The sequence below is a fragment of the Suncus etruscus genome, chromosome 5 (genome assembly GCF_024139225.1).
Source record: "Suncus etruscus isolate mSunEtr1 chromosome 5, mSunEtr1.pri.cur, whole genome shotgun sequence".
Classification (NCBI taxonomy): Eukaryota; Metazoa; Chordata; class Mammalia; order Eulipotyphla; family Soricidae; genus Suncus; species Suncus etruscus.
In genome coordinates this window covers 70,316,277-70,330,398 of record NC_064852.1, presented here as the reverse complement: position 1 = coordinate 70,330,398, position 14,122 = coordinate 70,316,277, and the positions used below count along the sequence as shown (strand labels likewise).

Here is a 14,122-nt window from a genome sequence, read left to right as displayed (position 1 = left end):
ATATTCTTTGGATACACATGTACAAAATGATTGGATGTCTGTGTGGTCTGGGATAAGGGTATTTCTCTGTAATAGTGGTGCTCTGATTAACTGAAAGCCACCACACAGCCCACACTTTGGTATTGTCTCTTTATTCTGGATCCTACATGGGACTTTACAGAGCCCAACTTCTGTGGAAAATGGCATCAGAGTGGCAATATTGAGAAAGATGGCTCAAGAATTACCTCAGAGCAGAGGAGAAATGAATCGTTCTTTTACAAACTCCCCAAATAATAAAATAAATCAACTGGATTATTCTGTGATGGAGTGTCCTGCTCTCTGGCCAGGGGGAATCCACAAGTTATTACTGGCTAACAATAGCTTGTTAAAGTGCTTGGGCACAGGAAAATCAAACAGAACAAGTCCTGGGAGAATCTGGTCACATAAAAGGGGGACTCCTTTCCATGAGTGAGCTATTAGTTCTGCTCTGAATAGCACCATTATTAACTACAGGGCTTTAGTGAAACAACCAATCTGCTAGAATCTCAATCCTCATCAACTACCCAGGAAAAGGAGGCTTTGACAGGTGTTAATTATATGGTAATTATATGAAAGAATATTTTCAAACTGGAAAAAAGTGCTGCTTCAGGTACTTGTTGGTCCTAACAACAACCCTATCCTGAGAGAAAGATGTTGATAGGGTGAAAATACTTAATGTTTATAATAAATGGTCCACATCTGTCCTTGATTTGTTTCAATCTTTCTCTTTCCCCTACCCCTCCACCTCTCTTCTCTCTATTCTTCCCATGGACATGTTTCAGTCTTTCTAAATATCTCTGAATCTTGAACTCTGAATTAAGTTCTGAGCAAATTTAAACTGTGCTTCAGTTCCCAGACCTATTTGAACCTGCCTATGATTTAGATCATGTAGGATCTATTTTGATTGAAACATTCCCTCTAAGTTCAGTATGATAATGTAACAACCCTAAAGAGTGATTTTCATGACTTCACAGATGTAAAAGGTCAGCACAGCACGTATAACACAGAGGTCTTCAATCAATTCCATTTGGGAGTTATCTTTTGTTTTCCTGCACAGCTAGTTACATTATTGATTTTACTACATTGTGAAGTAGTGCTAAAGAGATATTAGGGCTAAAGAGATAAAGGATTAGGGCTAAAGAGATAGTACAAAAGATAGGCTCTTACATTGCTTGTGGTAAACCTGAGTTTGATCCCTGAAACCCAATATGTTCTCCTGAGCACAGCTTGGATAAATCCCTGAACACAGAGCCAGGAATAAACCCTGATCACTATGAGATGCATCCCTAAACATACCAAAATATTCAAACCAGACAATAAAACAATATAAAGGTAAGATATTATATAGTTTTTATTATAATGCATCTGAGTCATATCAATATACTGAATAATTATTGAATGAGTATAGGTGTCATTTTATGTTTATTATTATAGAACATAAATATAAGTGCATCACTATATCTATATTTAAAAAATTGTTAGCTTTTCTTCTCCAGAATGTCCTCATGGATCAGAGTAGTCTACAGATTTTGACTCCTTTCCAATTCATCATAAAGTTCTTATTATTAAGTTCATATTATGACATATATGACTCATGTTCTGTGTGTGCTAAATGAATTTTTATACCTCTTTCTGGACAACATTTTGGAGTCCCTGTACAAATTTTGCATTTTTATTTTTTTCTAGGTGGTTCATTGACTGTCATATTTGCATTTCTGAGACATCTCTTGGACTTTAATGTCAATTTGGGTCATTGGTGATAGGAATGTTGCACTGGTAAAGGGGGGTATTCTTTACATGACTGAAACCCAACCACAATCATGTTTGTAATCAAGGTGTTTAAATAAAGATATTTAAAAAAGACTTTCCTTGGTGGGATTATTGTTGAGAAAAGAAAAGTGTTGATTTTTCAAGGACAGTGATCAAAACTACAAAAATCTAAAGGAGAAAAAATTTAAATAATTCAGTGATTAAAATGATAATGGAGGATGGGTGTGTATGGACTTACTAATGGACAGGACATAATTTTAAGATAATCACCCACACAAAGAACAGAAACTAGAATCATATATTTTTTTCTTTCTCTTGTTTTTGTATCACACTTAATAGTACACAGGTGTTATTCCTGGTTCAGCACTCAGAAATTACTCATTGCAGTTCTGAGGGAACTGCATAGGATGCCCAGATAAAAATCAGTTGATTGAATGCAAGATCCTTAAGGTCCTTATAAGCTGCACTATATCTCTAGCCCCAAGTCTTATATTTTTCTTGAGGTATAAGAACAGTTTTAGAACTGATTTTATTGAGAATCTGTGGTTTATGATGCTATTAATAATTATATCTCATGCATATTTTTATAACACCAAATTCTTCACCAGTGACTAAGGATATTCTTAATATAATCAAACAATTTTTATTTAAATCAAGAATATAAAAAGAGTGTTGTATGAAAGGAAAGAAGGTTAGCACTCCTCTTGACAAGGATGAAAGAGGCTTTGGCCTGCAGCACGCATACGGTTAAGGCACTGACACTTACTTTGTGGCATCTAACCAATGTTTTTTTTAAAAAAAAAAAGAAGAAAAAAGAAAAGAATATAAAATAAAATAAAATATAAAGTTTCATTTTATAGTCTTCTTAATCTACTATTATGAAGAATGTGCATCTGGGGCTGGAGCAATAGCACATTTGGTCTTGCACATGGCCGAACTGGCATCTCATATTGTCCCCCATGCCTGCCAGAAGTAATTTATGAGTGCATAGCCAGGAGTAACCCCTGAGTGCCACCAGGTGTGGCCCCCTAAAAATATACCTTGTTCTATATAAAAACCATAAAAATAAATAACAAAAAACAAATTACCCTATCAAAAATGGGTAGGCTTGCTGAACAGACAATTCATCAAAAAGACATAAAGATGGCAACAGACATATGACAACATGTTCAAAATCAGTTATAACAAGCAAAGTTTAAATCAAAATGACAATGAGATATAATATCACACCTGTGAGAATGGTCTGTCACATCAAAGAGGCCAGAAACAATTTCTAACCAGAATGTGGAGAAACAGAACTCTTACTCACTGTTCATGGAAATGTAAATTGGTTTAACTTCTATGGAGTACAGTATAGAAATTTCCCAAAGAAAGAAGAAATAGAATTAGCATATGAAAAAGAAATTCCACTCCAAGATATTAATCCATAGAATATAAAAACACCAATTCAAAAATATTTATATACAACTCTGGCAATTGCATCAGTATTTATAATAGCCCAAATTTGTGATTTTGTAAAGTGTATAACTAAGACAACTCAAGTAACCAAGAAAGTTAAGTGGATAAAGAATGTGTGGAGGACTTAACATATATAATAGAATATTACTTTGGCATAAGAACAACTTGGGTCTTCTTTTTTTCTACAACATAGATGAAAATAGAATTGTGCAATAAGTCAAAAAGAGAAATATGAGTACCAAATAATCTCACTCATATACAGGTTGAGTAGTTATTATGGTCAGCAGAATATAGGTATTTTGGAAGTAAGCATCGTGTACTGACATTATACCCTTAAAATGCACACATATTGACACTCTTAATCATCCTTTGTTACCTATATTAAACATATTACTGTTGCTTTTCCTGTCTGAGAGAGTAATAGGAATTAAAGTCCAAAACAAACATTTCATCATAACATGACTATTATTCTCTTTAGATATGTCAGCTCTATTTTGTCCATATATTTTCATTTTGTTTTAAAATAAAATTAAGAGGTGGTAACTAATGTTGCTGAGGTTCACAACATATCAAGTATAGTGTATGTGGAAACTAAACTTCTTAGCAGTCTACATCGTAAAATTTCTTGTTAATATGCAGTGAAGCTGTGACATATAAGAGTGTTATGTTATAGATACTACATGTATCAAAAATACATTAAATTTTGGCTATGTTTATATAAGTGGAGGTTATTTCAGATCATTGAGATCTAGAACTCAAAAGTATTCATTAAATTTTACCACGTGACAAGCTACTTCAACATATAATGTCTTAATATGGGACTTATAGCAATTCTTCCTTTATATAGAAAGAAATCTTTCCAACAATCAAGATTTCTACGCTGAATTCTTGCCTACAGAAAGCCACAGGCAAAGATTTCTCATTTTTAAAAAAAATGTTGGTTTCATTCTGCTCAAAATAGTGATTAAAACCCAAAAATACTAATAGACTTTGAGGAACATTTTAATAAGATTATGCTTCAATTTGACAAAAGCCCCCAATTCTTTTATTAAAATAATTTTTATTGAGACATATGAATTACAAGTCTTTCACAGTTATATTTAAGGTATATAGTGACAATGAATTAGGGCAATTCCCCACAACCAGTGTTGATCTCCCTTCACTCAGTTCCCAGCATGCATCCCATACTTCTGCTCTTTACCCCCTGGACTGCTAGTGTAACCATATATATATATATAACTTTGTATATAACTTGTAGATCTTGATTCTGTTATCCTTAACTTTGGATTTGGTATTTAGGCCTGATTATTATTTATTTCCACTCATGTTCATGTGATTGTTTGCTTCTGGTACAATCCACTTACTCTTCGCGTTAATTTGTGAGGTAGAACATAATGATCTAAGTTCTGTGGTTCTATTGGAAAAAAATAGAAAACAAATGCTGGGAGGAATCCATTTAGGAGCTATCAATATCAATTTAAAAGAAGAAATGGGGAAAAAAGAAAAAAATGAAGAAGAATCAATAAACAAATACCTAACAGGCATAATAAACAACTACTAAACAACAACACAAAAATAAAAAATAAAGGAGGGATGGTGTGCTGAGGTTTATGCTTTTTTGTTTTTTGTTTTTAAAGAGAAAAGGTGAGACTTTATACCTTTATGAATTGTTATCCTGAGATTAAGTTTCTATAAGAACATACCCTCAGGAATGTAAAGAGACTATTTGTTTAGCTAAAATAATCTATTACACATACTGGTACAGCTACACCGAGAACTTTTTACTATGCAGACAGTAGGAATGAGAATACTCATTTTTTCACTCAACACAGAATCCTATGAATTCATTTCATTGGTGTGCTGTTTAAACAGTTTTTCTTTGGAATATTTTATTACCTATTGAAGAACCCAAGTGATAACAGCATTCTGTCTGGAAATATCCTTAGTTCAAAAAAAGATGTACACTCAGTCATCCAGGTTTCAAGAAATAGCTCTGAATGATTTAAAATATGCTATTCTTCTGCCATTACAACACTGCCTTTATCTGCTTATTAGCTTCCACTGAGTTTGTGTCCCTGCCAGTGTTACCTCTACACTTTCTGTTTTCACGGACTTTTCAGTTGCAAAGTAAATGCCAAATATTTGAGGATTTATTACTTCTTTAAGGAAAAAAATCAAGAGTAAAGAAGGATATTTCAAGAATATAATCATCAGTTTAATATTTTTTATATTTTATTAAAAAACCTTGATTACATACATGATTGTGTTCAGGTTTTATGTAAAGAACATCACCCATCACCAGTGCAACATTCCCATCACCAACGTCCCAAATATCCCTCCTCCCACTCAACCCCCGCCTGTACTCTAGACATACTTTCTATTTCCCTCATATATTCTCATTATTAGGATAGTTAAAAATGTAGTTATTTCTCTAACTAAACTCATCCCTGTTTGTGGTGAGCTTCCTGAGGTGAGCTGGAACTTCCAGCTCTTTTCTCTTTTGTGTCTGAAAATTATTATTGCAAGAATGTCTTTCATTTTTCTTAAAACCCATAGATGAGTGAGACCATTCTGCGTTTTTCTCTCTCTCTCTAACTTATTTCACTCAGCATAGTAGATTCCATGTACATCCATGTATAAAAAAATTTCATGACTTCAGCTCTGCTGACAGATGCATAATATTCCATTGTGTATATGTACCACAGTTCTTTAGCCATTCGTCTGTTGAAGGGCATCTTGGTTGTTTCCAGAGTCTTGCTATGGTAAATAGTGCTACAATGAATATAGGTGTAAGGAAGGAATTTTTGTATTGCATTGTTGTGTTCCTAGGGTATATTCCTAGGAGTGGTATAGCTGAATTGTATGGGAGCTCAATTTCCAGTTTTTGTAGGAATCTCCATATCACTTTCCATAAAGGTTGAACTAGACAGCACTTCCACCAGCAGTGGATAAGAGTTCGTTTCTTTCAACATCCCCACCAACACTGTTTGTTCTCATGTACCAATCTCTGTGGTGTGAGGTGGTACCTCATAGTTGTTTTGATTTGCATCTTCCTGTTGTGGAGGTGTTGTGGAGCATTTTTTCATGTGTCTTTTGGCCATTTGTATTTCTTCTTTGTCAAAGTGTCTGACCATTTCTTCTCTCCATTTTTTTATGGGATTAGAAGTTTTATTCTTGTAAAGTTCTGTTAGTGCCTTGTCTATTTTGGAGATTAGCCCCTTATCTGATGGGTATTGGGTGAATAGTTTCTCCCACTCACTGGGTGGCTCTTGTAACCTGGGTGCTATTTCCTTTGAGGTGCAGAAGCTTCTCAGCTTAATATATTCCCATCTGTTAATCTCTGCTTTCACTTGCTTGGGGAGTGCAGTTCCCTCCTTGAATATGATTGTAGTCTCAATGTCCTGGAGTGTTTTGCCTACATGTTGTTCTATATATCTTATGATCTTGGGTCTGATATCGAGGTCTTTACTCCATTTAGATTTCACCTTCGTACATGAGGTAAACTTGGAGTCTAAGTTCAATTTTTTGCAAGTGGCTAACCAGTTGTGCCAACACCACTTGTTGAAGAGGCTTTCTTTGCTCCATTTAGGAGGATTTCTTGCTCCTTTATCAAAAATTAGGTGATTGTATGTCTGGGGAACATTCTCTGAGTATTCAAGTCTATTTCACTGATCTGAGGGCCTGTCTTTATTCCAATACCATGCTGTTTTGATAACTATTGCTTTGTAATAAAGTTTAAAGTTGGGGAAAGTAATTCCTCCCATATTCTTTTTCCCAATGATGGCTTTAGCTATTTTAGGGTGTTTATTGTTCCAAATGAATATCAAAAGTGCCTGATCCACTTCTTTGAAGAATGTCATGGGTATCTTTAGAGGGATCGCATTAAGCCTGTACAATGCTTTGGGGAGTATTGCCATTTTGATGATATTAATCCTATCAATCCATGAGCAGGGTATGTGTTTCCATTTCCGTGTGTCCTCTCTTATTTCTTGGAGCACAGTTTTATAGTTTTCTTTGTATAGGTCCTTCACATTTTTAGTCACGTTGATTCAAGATAATTGAGTTTGTGTGGCATTATTGTGAATGGGGTTGTTTTCTTAATGTCCATTTCTTTCTTATTACTATCAGTGTATAAAAAGCCTATTGATTTTTGTGTGTGAATTTTGTAGCCTGTCAACTTGCTATATGAATCTATTGTTTCTAGAAGCTTTTTGGTAGAGTCTTAAGGGTTTTCTAAGTAGAGAATCATATCATCTGCAAACAGTGAGAGCTTGACTTCTTCCTTTTTCTGTCTGGATTCCCTTGATATCTTTTTCTTTCCTAATTGCTATAGTGAGTACTTCCAGTGCTATGTTGAATAGGAGTGGTGAGAGAGGACAGCCTTGTCTTGTGCCAGAATTTAGAGGGAAGGCTCTTATTTTTTCTCCATTGAGAATAATATTAGCCACTGGCTTGTGGTAGATGGTCTTAAATATATTGAGAAAGGTTCCTTTCATTCCCATCTTGCTGAGAGTTTTGATCAAGAATGGGTGTTGGACCTTATCAAATGCTTTCTCTGCATCTATTGATATAATCATGTGATTTTTATTTTTCTTGTTGTTGATGTTGTGTATTATGTTAATATATTTATGGATGTTAAGCCATTCTTTCATTCCTGGGATGAAGCCTACTTGATCGTAGTGGATGATCTTCTTAGTGAGGCATTGAATCCTATTTGCCAGAATTTTGTTGAGGATCTTTGTATCTGCATTTATCAGTGATATTGGTCTGTAATTTTCTTTTTTGGTAACATCTCTGTCTGGTTTAGGTATCAAGGTGATTTTGGCTTCATAAAAGCTATTTGGAAGTATTCCCGTTTTTTCAATTTCATGAAAGAGTCTTGCCAGAATTGGTAGTAGTTCCTTTCAGAAAATTTGAAAGAATTCATTAGTGAGTCCATCTGGGCCTGGGCTTTTGTTTTTGGGCAGATATTTGATTGCTGTTTTAATTATATCAATAGTGATGGGGGTGTTTAGTTTTAATTATATCAATAGTGATGAGGGTGTTTACATCCTCTACATTTATCGTGGAAGACTATAAGAGTCCAAGAATTTATCCATTTTTTCCAGGTTCTCATTTTTAGTGGCATAGAGTGTGGTCCGAAAAACCAAAAAAAAAAAAAAAAAAAAGAAGTGACCATGCAAATGAAGGATATCATGTGGTCAGATAAATAACTATAAATTCACTTACAGGACCCAGCTATTGCAAATATTTTTATAGGCCAGAATTCTGTGTGCTTCTAAAATAATGTTATTGCTTGGAAAACTAGCCTCCTAGATATGGCAAAACAATTTAGGGGATAAGGTTTACATACAAATCAGGTATCTATCGTGGTAAAGAGGTTCTTTATTTATATGAAGAAACAGCCTTTTAAGATTAAACTAGAAAAATGTAACAAATATTTTTCACTAGACTTCAAGTGTAAGAATTTCATGTAGTCCTTCAATAATTTATTATTTTAGCAATTCAATATTAAATGCCTATTGCATGGTAAAACATTCATTGTTAATCATCAAGAATGTGGAAGATCACACGTCTCCAATCAAATACCTTGTGGCCTATACCAACATTTTCTGACAAATACAATGCACAGCACTGATGAACTTCCTAGCAATACCTCATTGTTGATAGCACTGGTGAATTAAATTTAAAGATATTTCACATAAACAGGAGTTCCAGGCATCTATTGCACAACTAACTTGGCAATACTTAAAGACAAGGTTACCAATCATAAAACCATATAGTTTCAATAGTGAAGATGGCACAAGATATGATGAATACAGACATGGGCTTTGAACTCATATTGAACATTAAGCTACAATTTCCTAGAGTCTCTCATTTTTGTCTATAGAAAATAAATTTTATAAAATAAACACAACAAATATTTCATGATATATCCCCATTAATAACATATATTGTTTTGAGAAGCCCTGTAGAATATAACTAATTTTACTATGGCTCTTTAGTATGAAATACCCTCAGTTACTGACAATAGAACTCCTTATAAGGGGCTAAAGCAATGGCGCAGTGGTAGGACATTTGCCTTGCATGCGTCTGATCCAGGATGGACCACAGTTTGATCCCCTGCATCCCATATGGTCCTCCAAGCCAGGAACAATTTCTAAGTGCATAGCCAGGAGTAACCCCTGAGCATCACTAGGTGTGGCCCAAAATAAAAAAAAAACTCCTTAAAATATTTTTCAATAATTATAGTAATAAAAACATCAAACTTTTACTTCCATACATGAAATATATATACTAAATTCTTTTAGATAGGAGTTATATTTCAGCTCTAGTTAATATTTTTTCCTTAAAGTGGAAAAAACTTGGTTTAAAGTGGTTGGTTTGATTTTTATTTAATGATATTATAAGTATTGTAAACTTATTTTTCTCGTTTAAGGTATCTGCAGTTGGAACACTTTTTTTGTATATAAAATTTCAATCCTCCTTTGTCTGCTTTCCCATAAAATAATTTACACTATTTTTAAGAGCCAGTCCTAATATCACATGTCCTCAGATGCTTTTCAGAACTCCTATGGTGCAAATTTTTTTTCACAGTGTACTCAAGCTGTTTCAAAGCATCGAAAAGATCTTCATGTGCACATGTTTTAGATTGTTATGCTGTTGCTCTCTACCACTATCCCTCATAACATTAGAGGCAAGTATTTCCCAAAATACAAGCCTCAGACAGCAAGTCTTCCCTTAACTTTTATAATTGATGCTAACTCATTTTGACTGTCTAAGCCCTTGTTATTGGAAAAGTAGCCTTCCCTTCCTTGCCAAAACATTTTCATGTGCTCACTTTAGAATCGGAGCATAATATTTTCCACTATAAATCCCACTCTGCTACTATCACAGACTGTTTGTTACATCTTGTCTTATCTTCTTTGAATTACCATGAAACCATTTTCATTCTTTTCCCTTAGATACTTTTAGCTTATTACCTTTAATTTGCTGTCCTTCCAATCTTAATTTACCATATCCTACTGGGTGTTACTTCATCTCATCATGTAGGTCTGCCATGTTCTACTACATATATTGTGGTAGCCCCTTGAAATCTTCTTGAAATGTGGTATAATTTAGTGAGCAATTCCCTTTTTAATTTGATTTTTTTTTCATGCAATGAACCTGTCTCAGAGAATAGTTTCTGTCAGTTCTGGTGGATAGACTGAGAAAAAAATTAGGAAATAAACATGTCCAATTACATTTCTGCTTCACTTGCCTAACTGCATCACAAAGCTGGGACAGGGATTTTGGATCCTGGGTCTTTGGATAATAAAAGCTACACATCATTGCTTCACAGATGCATCATACAGTGATGCCCTTTGGGTTTCAATGTTATGGAAATGAGATTTGTTTAATTTACAGCCTTTCCTACACAAGCCTTGCAGATCTGAAAAATTAATTACCCAATGTCATATCTCACTCTACACAACACTAGGTAGAGAGAGGAAAACAAACTTTGATATGAAAAGCTGAGCTTTCTTAATAGTAATGTCTCTAGGTCCCTTAAGAAGGTGATATGGTGTGGCTTCCTCCTTGCAACTGCCTCTCACTTCACTCTCTCCTTGGAGCTATAGCAGAGTTTCTCAAATGAGGCATACACACACAGCTAGGCCCTAAGATGTTCCAAGGCGTGACAGATAAAATATGTGTTCATGGTGGGACTATGCCACAAGAATAAGAGGTCAGGGCAGGGGGATTGGAATGAAACAAAGCTGGAAAGTGCCATAGCTGGGAAAATGCTGAGAAATATCTGGACAAAGGCACAGAACAGGGCAAAATATCTTTATCTTTTTACAATTTGACTACAATGGCATTCTGCCTCTTTTAACTCACTACAAGCCATGGAAAGGGTCTTCAACTGCTTGAAACTCAATTTGCCCATATTAGCATATTTGAGCATTGCTATCTTCCTTATATTCTACACAGAAAAAAATTTATGTGAAAACATGAAAAGTTGTTAGCTGGAGGATAAGCCTTCGACACCTTTAACAATTATATCTTATTTTTCTTCTTTTGTGCTTGTTACAACCTGGGAACTATAGTTATTAATATTTAGCTGTCTTAGGTCCTCTTCAATGCTATTTGTTTCCATACTTTAGGATATCAAGGTAGAGAAAATCTTAGTAGTCATACTTTAGCTAACTGTGTGTTTACCATGTCTTCTTTGAGCTTTTGTAACCTGTTTTGATTAGTTTTCATTGTTTATAGCCCTTATACCTGGAAAATGTCCTCCATTATCTCTGTAAAAATACAATTGGAGAAAGTGTGTGTATATGTGTGTGAGATATATGTGTATAAATACATATATGTATATAAAATGCTTATTTTGCATTGGAAGACAGTTTAGAGTTAATTTATTTAGCCACTCATTAAAAAATTGGGTAAAATATGGCTTAAAGTATAGTCATGAATTGCAAAGGTACAGGCAGAAAACCCAGAATCTGAATTTTTTTTTTTACTTTTTGGGCCACACCCTGTGGTGCTAAGTGGTTACTCCTGGCTCTGAGCTAAGAAATCACTCCTGGAAGGCTAGGGGAACCCTATAGGATATCGGGAATTGAGCCTGGTCAGTCCCAGGTAGGCCATATGCAAGGCAAACACCCTACTGCTGTGCTAACTGCTCTCTCTGGCCCTGGATCCTTTTTTTTTTTTTTTTTTTTTTTTTTACTGCCCTCTGTTTTGTTCTGTTTAGAAAATTTGAGGAACTCATGTAGTTTTTTATATGTTCTTCATGAGGAATGGAGGTGTATTGCCACTACAGACGATGACTTGAATTGAACAAACTAATTTGCCTGGAGCCTGGAGTCAGTCCTGTGCCAGGAAACTTCAGGGGTAAGGTCTCCTTGTATTTAGACCATGTTCTTTATTACTGTAAGAATTATAGCCATATTTCTTGGAGGTTATCTACTGCTTTAGAATGGCATGGAATGATAGCATAGTGGGTAGGGCATTTGTCCTACAGGTGGCCAACTCAGGTTGGCATCTCATTTGGTCCCCTGAGACTTCAAGGAGTAATTTCTGAGCAAAGAGCCAGAAGTAATCCTTGAGCATCTCTGGGTGTGCCCACCACCCAAAAAAAGAATGACATAGGACCTTCTTTCTAGGGAGGCTATGAGGCCTAAATGGTGACCCGACTTGGAAGAATAAAGAAGTTATTTGTTCAAGTATACCACTCCAGATTAAAAAAATTTTATTTCAGGCAGAAACAATAGTATAGTAGATATTGCACTTACCTTGCTTTGACGCCAAATAAATTTGATCCACATCAACTCAAATATTCACCCAAGTCTTCCAGAAATAACTTCTCAGTGCAGAGCCAGGAATAAGCCCTGAGTATTATTATGTGTGTGACCCAAAATGAAAACAATTCACTTAGAAGAAGTAATAGAGAATTAATTTTATAAAACAACTTTTACTATTTTATAGAAGATAGTAGAAAGGGCTGACCAGAAATGACACAGTAGTGAAAACAAATGTTTGTTGCCGTTCTGAACTGCTTTGTTTTTTTTGTTTTTTTTGTTTTTTGTTTTTTTTTTTTTGATTTTTGGGCCACACCCGTTTGATGCTCAGGGGTTATTCCTGGCTACGCGCTCAGAAATTGCCCCTGGCTTGGGGGACCATATGGGACACCAGGGGATCGAACCATGGTCCTTTCCTTGGCTAGCGCTTGCAAGGCAGACACCTTGACTCTAGCGCCACCTCGCCGGCCCCTGTACTGCTTTCATGTTCTAACTAAATTCATAAAAATATTTATTTTCTTTTTTAAATAAATTTTATTTAAACACTATGATTACAATCATGTTTGGTTGGAATTGGGTTTCGATTATAAACAGAACACCCCCATCACTAGTGCAACATTTCCACCACCAATGCCCCCCACCCCCCTTCTCCTCACCTCTGTCTGTATTCCCTATTGGCATTCTACTTCTCTCATTCTTTAACATTGTCATGTTAGTTGTTAGTGTAGTTATTTCCTTAACAGAGTTCACCACTCTTTGTGGTGAGCTTCAAATTGTGAGCCAGTCCTTCTAGCCCTTCCAGCCCTTAAGTCTTTGGTCTCTGGGCCTTATTACAGTAATGTCTTTAATTTTCCTTAAAACCCATAAATGACTGAGACTATTCTGTGTCTATCTCTCTCCCTCTGACTTATTTCACTTATCATAATAGATTTAATGTACATTCATGTATAGGAGAATTGGAAGAGAATTTTAAAGTCAAAGAAATTGGAAATAAATAAATTTTACTTTATTTGTAACAAACATTTAAATATAACCAATGAAGGAAAAATAAAATTAGCAATTACTAGAGACTAATGATCACAATATTTAACTGTTTAACCTTAATCTGGCTTTGGGAAGTGTATGGGCCTGCTTTAGAAAGAAGTGGTACAAAAACATTCTGAACTTTTGATTGGACATTTTTGTTGGTGTTTTGTTTTATTTTCAGGTGATGCCTGAAACGATTTCATGCCTGCTAATTCTCAGTGCTTACTTTTGGCTTTGTTCTCAGGGATCACTCTGATATGTTTTCATGGAACCATACGGGGTACTAGGGATCAAACAGGGATGTTCACGTACAAAGCAAATTTCCTACCTACTAACATTCCAGTCCAAGGGTATTTTGGATTTATATTTATAATTCTGCAGCCCTTTAAATGTAATAAAGGATTGAGCAAATGGCTTATGGATTAATCAAATAGATTATGGGAACCAAATTTTCCCTGTAGTGGACATATAAATTGGAATTAACATGCAGAAGTCCCCAGTAGTGAATGATTGGATAGTTTAAGAATTAAATATTGAGTGTCAGAGAGGTAGTAGATCAGGCAAGA

The 14,122-nt window shown here is 35.0% G+C and overlaps 1 non-coding gene across 1 annotated transcript; it reads left to right on the top strand.

The window, feature by feature from the left end:
• Positions 1–2,457: 2,457 nt before the first annotated feature.
• LOC126010257 (U6atac minor spliceosomal RNA) lies at positions 2,458–2,580 on the top strand. The gene has a single exon (XR_007496359.1). It is a non-coding gene; the product is annotated as a U6atac minor spliceosomal RNA (small nuclear RNA).
• Positions 2,581–14,122: the final 11,542 nt, after the last annotated feature.